Genomic DNA, 9730 nt, shown 5'->3' on the forward strand with positions numbered 1-9730 from the left:
AACAAATATATAGAAAAAAAATTAACATATGGAAAAAAACAATACAAATATATATATAAACACAACTAAAATACATAGAAACACTAATGTATTACAGCAGGGCCAAACAAATCCCATGTGCCAGATCACCATAGCAACAAAAAATTGGTGCCCAAAATTGTTTGCACAATTACTAAATTGCAGGCTGAGAGCAGCACAAAATGTTTGGAATTCATAGAAGCATATCTGGGTCATTCCATGTCAAATCACCCAGCCATGACACCCATAGTCTCAGATTTCAATGATTTTTTTTTTATTTGTTGCATTTACCATCCTTATTAACCGTGTGAAATATTATTTGCATATCTCTAAAACTTTTTGAGAAAAAAAATTTTGAAATTTATCAAAAACTGATGCAGATGACTTTTCCGAGGCTCAATTTTTAAGCGGTATTGTTTGAGAAAATAAATCATAACTTTTTCAATTTTCAATATATTCAAGTGAAATTTTCACTAAAGTGTTCACAAAAACATACAGAATATGAATAAAAATAATTCATACACTTACATTTGAAATTTACATGCAAAAAAATTATGTAAACTTTGTTTTTGTGGAATTTTTCATTAGAAAAAATACAATTTTTCAAACGTATTTTTAGACCAGAGGCACAGCAGTTAGCAAAACAACTTTTATTTTAAATTTCTTCTAAATATATGAAGTAAAATACTGGAGAAAAAAAATAATGGTTTTTAGACCGTTAATATGTTTATTCTGGCTCGCAACGCAAAATTCATCGAAATAAGACTGGATCGTTCCGATTTCAAATCATTCAACTAGATACTGAAATGCAACCCATCATCCCAGATTCCAATTATTATTTTTTATTTATTGCTTCTACCATGCTTGTTGACCATGCAAAGTTTAATGTACATATCTCAAAAACTTTTTTAGAAAAAAAAAATTTTCTAACCTCACGAATGACGTCTCTTAGGCTAACCCCATTCAAGCAATATTATTTGTGAAAATATATCATAACTTCGCAGATTTTCAATATATTCAAATGAAATTTCCACTAAAATGCTCACAAAAAAATGTAGATTATGACTAGGAAAGAAAATTTAAACCTTTGCATTAAAAAATTAGATTGCAAAAAAATCGTTGAAATTTAATTTAACACTGGTGTGGTAAAATAACTTTATAATTAATCATGTTAAAAAACTTGAAAAATTAATCTATATATATGATTAATATTATCTGGATTTATCAAATACAAAATAATTCTTTATGCAAAAATATATCAGATTGCAAAAGTTTGTCTTTGTTGCATCATAAGAAATATTTATAGATCAATTAAAAGTGAAATTATTTGGAATTTGAACACTTCTAAGAATCTGAATATGAAGGTTTAATTTGAAAAATTATTTTATTCACTCAAAACCTTTCTTTTTACCAACTCCCATTTGACACATTACATTAACATTTCTAATTATTTCATGAATTCATTTAATCCTAGAATTTTAAAATTTATTAATTGTTTTGAATTATTGCATTAACTACTCATGAAACTTAATTTAATGAATACTGTAATAAATGTATAAGCGTACATGAAAAATAAAATAATGCTTCATGCTTAGTAATAATGAAATAAATTTCTTTTTACTAAGCATGAATCATTATATTAAGTCAAAATGTAACAAATATAATTAATGTAGTCATATAAGTACAATTGTTTTGTTACTCAAATGTATTAACTGTCAAAATAATGTTTACTTTTCTAATCTTCTTAATATATTAATAGGATTAAATTTAAATAAAATTGAAAATTCATGCTGTGCATCCAAAAAAAAGTGTTTAAAAATTGTGTCAAAAATAATAATAAAAAAAAATTTAAATGACTTTTTCCCTCTAAGGTTTACATTTTTTCTATTCATAATCTGCATTTTTTTGTGAGCATTTTAGTGGAAATTTCATTTGAATATATTGAAAATCTGCGAAGTTATGATATATTTTCACAAATAATATTGCTTGAATGGGGTTAGCCTAAGAGACGTCATTCGTGAGGTTAGAAAATTTTTTTTTTCTAAAAAAGTTTTTGAGATATGTACATTAAACTTTGCATGGTCAACAAGCATGGTAGAAGCAATAAATAAAAAATAATAATTGGAATCTGGGATGATGGGTTGCATTTCAGTATCTAGTTGAATGATTTGAAATCGGAACGATCCAGTCTTATTTCGATGAATTTTGTGTTGCGAGCCAGAATAAACATATTAACGGTCAAAAAACCATTATTTTTTTTCTCCAGTATTTTACTTCATATATTTAGAAGAAATTTAAAATAAAAGTTGTTTTGGTAACTGCTGTGCCTCTGGTCTAAAAATACGTTTGAAAAATTGTATTTTTTCTAACAAAAAATTCCACAAAAACAAAGTTTACATAATTTTTTTGCATGTAAATTTCAAATGTAAGTGTATGAATTATTTTTATTCATATTCTGTATGTTTTTGTGAACACTTTAGTGAAAATTTCACTTGAATATATTGAAAATTGAAAAAGTTATGATTTATTTTCTCAAACAATGCCGCTTAAAAATTGAGCCTCGGAAAAGTCATCTGCATCAGTTTTTGATAAATTTCAACATTTTTTTTCTCAAAAAGTTTTAGAGATATGCAAATAATATTTCACACGGTTAATAAGGATGGTAAATGCAACAAATAAAAAAAAATCATTGAAATCTGAGACTATGGGTGTCATTTTGGCATTTTGCCGGGTGATTTGAAATGGAATGACCCATCTGCCAACATGAAAAAAGGTCACTATGCCCTGAAAAAGTCAAAAGTAACATTATTTTGGACCTTTTTCTTCAGGTAAAAAATTTTTCGTGCCTAAAAAAATTGTTCTGGCGCACAAATTTTTTTTAAGATTTGTCCAGCGCTGTATTACAGCATAATAGTTCACGTATTGATGCCTGACACACTTTCTCACGCACACATCTCTTACAATTGTCCAACAACAGTCAGCCAGCATCGAGATTGACCATTTTTCTGGTAATATTGTTCTATGGCCCTTACCATTTTTCACCATACAATAACACTTGTAAAGCACTATTAACTGTTAACATGGTAGTATCTCAAAAACAAAAGCAAATAAAACTCTTTCCAGGTAATATTTGTGTTCAGCAGGTCAAAATCATTCGAAATTGAATATTTTCATGCAGGACACAATTTCATTGTGACCCAGTGTTACTGAATGATAATATTGAAAAAAAAAACCACATGAACGTAAACATATATATAATATTTGTATAAATTAAACTTTGTAAATAAAAATTTGTATAAAGAGAAAGCAAAATTATTCTTTATTGTAAAATTCATTAAATTTTTGCCTTCAATTTTATTCATATTTGAAGATAAGTCTTGCATGAATAATGTCCTTTTTTTTTACGATTGCTAATACAGTATTTTGAGGGATTCGACAAGACCAGACGTGCAACAAATGATTTGCAAGCACAGATAACTAAGCCCATTGTCACTGGTCAGTGTTTACAAAAGAAACTTGTGTAGAAGGCAAAGCTGAGTTAAACATAAGTGTAGTCAATGGGAAAAATTGATCGCCAATAAACATCGCTATTGACAGAGGGGTGAATTACGGAGTTGTGTGGATGGTGCTCTTTTATCTTGATTTGCTAATAATTTTTCTTATCTTGCAATGTGGTTACTCACTGTTTAATCTTATTTTTAATTTTATAGTTTTCTTTCACTCACTCTTCATTCTCATTGCAGGTCATTTCCTATGCTAGTTCACAAATGAATCATCAGATGGCGTTGCTATCAATTCATCATCTTTTAAGCATTGAGTGCCCATGCTTACTCTTAACTCAGCTTTGGTAGAGGGGGAAAGAGGAGAAAAAAATTCTTATATTTATGTATGCCACACCTTTAATTCCTCACTTGGAGGATGATTGCAATTTTTTTTTAAAAATTCCTTTTATACCCTAAAACTTTGACTTAATAAAACAATTTTAACACTAAAATAATATTGAAGGTTCTGGAGTTTAAGTTATCAGAATTTGCCTTATCGAGAATTGACTTTAATATGGAAAAAGTTTGTCTGTCTAGTAAAATACAGGACAATAATTCCACTAACATAAACAATAAATCGCCCCTCATAACACATTACCCTGGATCTGCATCAACATGACTAGGCCTGTAAGACAGGTAAAAGTTAGTGGTGTAAATCAATATTCCCATTTTGAGAAAAAGAAGGTTTTAATAGAATTGCTATACAACAATAATTGAGTTCCATGTTAAAATTTTTGTGATTTCATAATTTAGTAGCAAACTATTGAAGCTACTTTACTGCACACCAACTCCGGTCATATATTTGCCATATAGCAATTTCCAACCAGTGGAGTTGGGAGGGAAATGAAGGCACCATCTATCTGTGGTCGCCCTAGGCTTGGTAGGTAAAGAACTTGTTTCTGATGTTCTTGCCCGGATTCAAACCTTGATGGTAACCTTCATAGTGGAAGAGGCGAGCATCTTACCACTGCGCTACTCAGGTGCAAAAACTATTGAAGTTGTAACTCAGTTCATTATTTCTTCCACCAGTTTAGCACTTATAGATTACATTTCTGGACTTGGAATTGTTGTAGATGTGACTTACACCACTGTAATTTCAACCTGTCCAATTATGAGGGAGTGCAGAAAAGGCATCTTACATATGTGATTGACTGTTAACACTTGAAGATTCAATTTACCATCATATTCAACAACATGCAAAAGACTTGAATTATTTTCTTAGACATTAATTTCAACAGATTTCTTTTATATTAACAAAAATATCACATTCTGTTTTTTCATCAGATAACTGTTTAAATTGACGAGTTGAACATAAGATATTGCCAGGTATCAATATGTTTATCAACAGAGTGAAGCTAATCTTCAAGAAATTACAATGGTGCATATTTCTCTAAATCAGTGTTTTTCAACCTATGGTTGGTGGGGATGAGACAGTTGGCTCACTGGCAGAATTGAAAATTTAATTTCTCATTGAAAGGAAAATGCCATTAAAGTTATATTCACATAAGTTGAAATAAATAAGAGATTGGACCTATATGCTGTAATTTCATCGCCTGTCAAATCTGATTGTTAGAGACGTTTCACTAGTAACTGGGTTCAAGATAGGTTGAGAAATGCTGCTCTACATAATATCTGAAAATATTCACAGTTAGGACTAACCTATATGCTAATTTACAAATCACAAACTATAGAAAAATTGAGCGAGATCAAATAAAGTAGATTACAGAGTCGTTCATTGATGCTACATATTTAGATAATAGTTTACATCATCCCCATTTAACATCAATGCAGTCTTTTTATGAAGCTACAAAAATGTATCACTGGTTGCATAATGGTTTGTTTGAAGTTCAAACAAGTTACAGTAGACACTGATTAGAGAATCACAGGTAATGTTCATCGGGTATTGCTATCACTTTTACAACTTGCAGAACAGACCAACATCTCCATGGGAGCTAATTCATTTATAGTTATCAAAATGTTGGTTTGTTACTTTTTTTTTTTTTTTTTTGCATAATTTGAAGATGAGGTTAACCAGATTAATTTTTTTCCCAAATTAGTTATCGTTATCAACAACCTGCAAAACTATGTAGGCTTTCAGAATGTGAGCTCTGTTCACCCCCCCCCCCAAAAAAAATCAATTTTAGCTCAAGGAAAAATATCCCATTTGTTAAATGTTATATGTATATATTTGTTATATTGATCATCACTGCAAGATGGCACTTATATCACCGCACAGCCATTGCGTGAAAAAAGTTTGTATTTAGTTTTAGTTCGATTTCTACGTCCAAGAATAAAGGATCTAAGTTGGATAGCTAGCGTCTTCTAGTAGTGTTGTCTTTTTGATGTATTTTTCACTGTTTCAGAATAATATGAAAAGGGCAGCTTCAACATTTTGAAACCAGTTATATTGGAAAAAAAGGACAGTTATCCTGTGTCCATGCATCCATTTGACCAAATGGGACACACAGTCATCGTACTTACTGTCTTGACTTTTTTTCGGAGATATAGTTATCAATTGGTTATTATTAAAAGTACACGACATTCACACTCAAAGAACCCGTCATATGAACCAACAAGAGAAGTAGCGCAGATACCTAATAAAAAGTATAATTTATGGCCAAGAAGACTTTCTTCTTCCAAAAATGTCTTTCATACATGTATATATAAAATAATGTTGTTTGATATTTTTACATAAATTAATATATTTCCGGATACACTCATCCTTCAGGAATGCTTCAATATCTCTCTGAGATGGGAAGCACCATGTGTCCGATCCTCTAATGTTCAACTGGTTATTATCAGAAACAGAGTCCCTGTGTGATCATTCACTTTAACCAGCATGCACCGTTATAATTTTTCCTTTGCATGCACTGAACTTTTAAAAAACAAACCTTTCCCAACATTATACAAACATGGTAATAACTTAAAACATATACTACAACCAGATACCACAAATATAAGCACACAACACACATAATTTCATCAATATTTTGAGACAATAGGGGGGGGCCTACACACAAATATGAACAGATTTCTGGTCCTGTCCCAATTTTTTTTCAACCCCCTGCTTATATCCCTTCTTTGAGATGGGGAGGGCCGCCATGATCTGGTCAGAGGGAGCAGATTCCTGTTTCCCAAGGATGTGTGTTTATTTTTTATTTTTTCTGACATAAGACGAATTCCTGGTCTTTTGTTAAAACTTTTGTTAAAACAGGTAACAACAGAGTTTGACTATGATTGTACCTGTACCTATGTTACCTGGCCCATAGCCAGAAATTTCGTTTGGGGGACCAAAGTGATAGAACAATAGATTGGGCCATCTTTTCCCTTTCTTCGGTTATTTTCTTATATTTTAGGGGACCAGACCCTCAAGTCTCCTCTCCTCGCTACGGCCTTGCCTTGGACTGCAATAGCCAGGGCACAATAAATACAAAAATAAATTTACACATTATCCCAACTATCTATGGGCCAAACACTAATTCTTCTCAAGCAAAACAGTCCCAAATAATGTGGCAGTTTTTTCATGTAACTACGTCTTTTAAATCATCAAATGGTAGTGAGAGCATTCACACAAAATTGTGGGATATTCTTTAAACAGCCATATATCAGGAGGTATTAAAAATGCATAATTTTTTTTATGTCCGCAGGTAGATCTTGTTAAGGCGAATCTAACAATAAAACTCTGAATATCTCTTCTGGGCACCACGTGGCTAACTTTCACAATAAAATTGTTTTACGATAATCTTAAGCGGTTCACAATGCAATTAAAAACCAATGTTGCTATATGATGCCGTTTTTAGACAAATCTATTGATGCCACTCTGGTTTTAATATCTCCTCTAATCTGGGCACCAGGCTCGCAGCTCGCTTGCGTAGCAAAATTGTTTTACACTATATCTCGAGAGGTTCGGAAAGCAAATAGAAGCCAATGGTATCTTCTGTCAAATATTTCAAAGACGAATCCAATGATAAATTTGATTTACTAAAATCCAATGAGAAATACTAATTTCATTATGTCAGAACCTACCATGCGATTCAAGGCACAAAGAGCGTATTCATGTCAAAACTTGCGGCTATGCCTACAACAAAGTCTACCCCAAATTTGTGTTTTTTTACTTTACTGAGACTTATGCCCACTTCCCATGATGTTGAGAGAGACACAAAGCTCAATTCACGCTATACAAAAAAAAAAAAGTTTAAAAATTAGTACAAATAGGAGTAGGCAAGGTTCTGGATATTAAAATAGTATAAATCAGAGAATTTAACATGTGATTCTACCATATTGTCCAACAGGACTTGACAAATCCCAGTTTTGCCAGGTCGCCATGGCAAATAGAAAATCTGCGCCTATATGTGATTGCTAAATGAGAGAGCCCAAAGATGACACAAAATTTGCTGAATTCATTATATAACTCCCTCCTTTAGAAAGACGTAATCAAAAGTCACGGGAAAAGTATAAAAATATTATTTAGGAGTTTTTCCTGAACAAAAACTATGGTTGGCTCCAAAACAAAATTTTGCTGGCACATAAATATTCTTTTGATTTCTCAAGCCCTGTTGCCCAAAACCTCCACCTCATAACCGTATGGCATGAAGTTAGTAGGCTATACTGTGAAATTTAAAAGAAATGTTAAGCAATGGAAAAATTCGTTGGTTTGTTTTGCCCATTTGAATATGCTTATGGTAAGCCACTCGAAATGTTCAAAGCTTATATCAACCAAGGCAGTTGAAACAGGTCACTTGTATCAGTTTTTCACTTGCTAAAAGATCAATTTTCACTTGTTAAAAGAAGAAAACAATTAAAAGTATCACATCGATTTTTAAACCATTTCAATAGTTTTGGCCACTTTTGGCCAGTTAAAACCATTTCAGGCCAGCCAAAATTACAACCCTGAACTGGCATGTGAGCAAATAAAGAAAAAAAAAACATAAGATTAATTTCCCATAAGTGTGATCAGCGCCAATGTGGCTACATTCATTTTTATTTTTTTTCCATCCCAAGCAATCGCTGGTGGTGAATTCAAGATGGCCGACAAAGAGTACATACAATTACACAAAAAAATTCAATTCATTATATGGAATCAATCTAATACAGTAAAATCTGTTTATAACAATACTTTAAGGCAGCAGCTCTTAACTTGTTTTCACTCATGGAGCCCTATCCAGTATATAATTTTTATGGCAGATCCCTATTTGACTTGAGAAGTCCTTTTTTGTAAGCCTACATCATTTTTACGGCAGAACCTGTAGGCCTCTTATTTATTTACCTATCAAATTTACTGTTTTATATTATTTTCCTCAAGTCACAGCAGAGCCCCTGGGAGGAGCACCGTTGAGAAAAACTGCTCTAAGGATCAGGAAAAAATATTATTATAGACAGGTTATCATTGTAGACAGTTTGAGCATTTTGGGCTACTTTCTATTGAATAGAAATTCTGCCAGGAGCAAAGAAAATATTGTAGTCAGGTTTATTATTGTATACAACTTCAGAGGCACTTACATGAACAAAAAAATAGGCGGGCTGAAAGTTGCTGGCCATCCTGTATAAACGGAACTCAAGCACATACCCAAAAAAAAGAAAGGTGCATTGCATTGCTTTTTCAGAAATTGAGATGGGGACACTCAAATGGCCTCAGCTTCTAGGTTCCAGCACCTATGCAGAGGTTTCTCTACATCACAATTATTTGTAATAGAAACATGAGGAGGAAATGCAGAAAACTATGAAAAAATTACACAAAAAATTCAATTAACAAAATATGTGGTTGATAAAGAGCTACCAAAACAAGCAAATACCAATGTGGCTTTCTCTCAGAGTTGCCAATTTTGGTACGAAAAAAAAGTTGCCATTGGCACTGACCCTGCTTATGGGAAAATTAACCGAATTTTGGAGCAAACCAAATGTTTTAAGAGTATTTCTTAGTTATTAATTACGCATAGAAAATTTTAGTCGCCATGATGACCTAGGATTTGTCAAGAACCAAATAGTTTGTTAGTAATAAACAAGTTACTAAATTAATAAAAGAGCTGATAGTTTAGCCAATGAAATCATAATGCAACAAATTTGGCAAATCAACATATAAGCCTGATAAATTGATCATTGGTCTTGCATAGATTCACGATTTCATAAGTGAAATTCTATTAAAAATTCATAGAGTAGTAATGCATATAATG

The sequence above is a fragment of the Pholcus phalangioides genome, unplaced genomic scaffold (genome assembly GCF_987345545.1).
Source record: "Pholcus phalangioides strain wild (caught in Gottingen) unplaced genomic scaffold, Ppha-v1.0 ptg000042l_1, whole genome shotgun sequence".
Lineage (NCBI taxonomy): Eukaryota > Metazoa > Arthropoda > Arachnida > Araneae > Pholcidae > Pholcus > Pholcus phalangioides.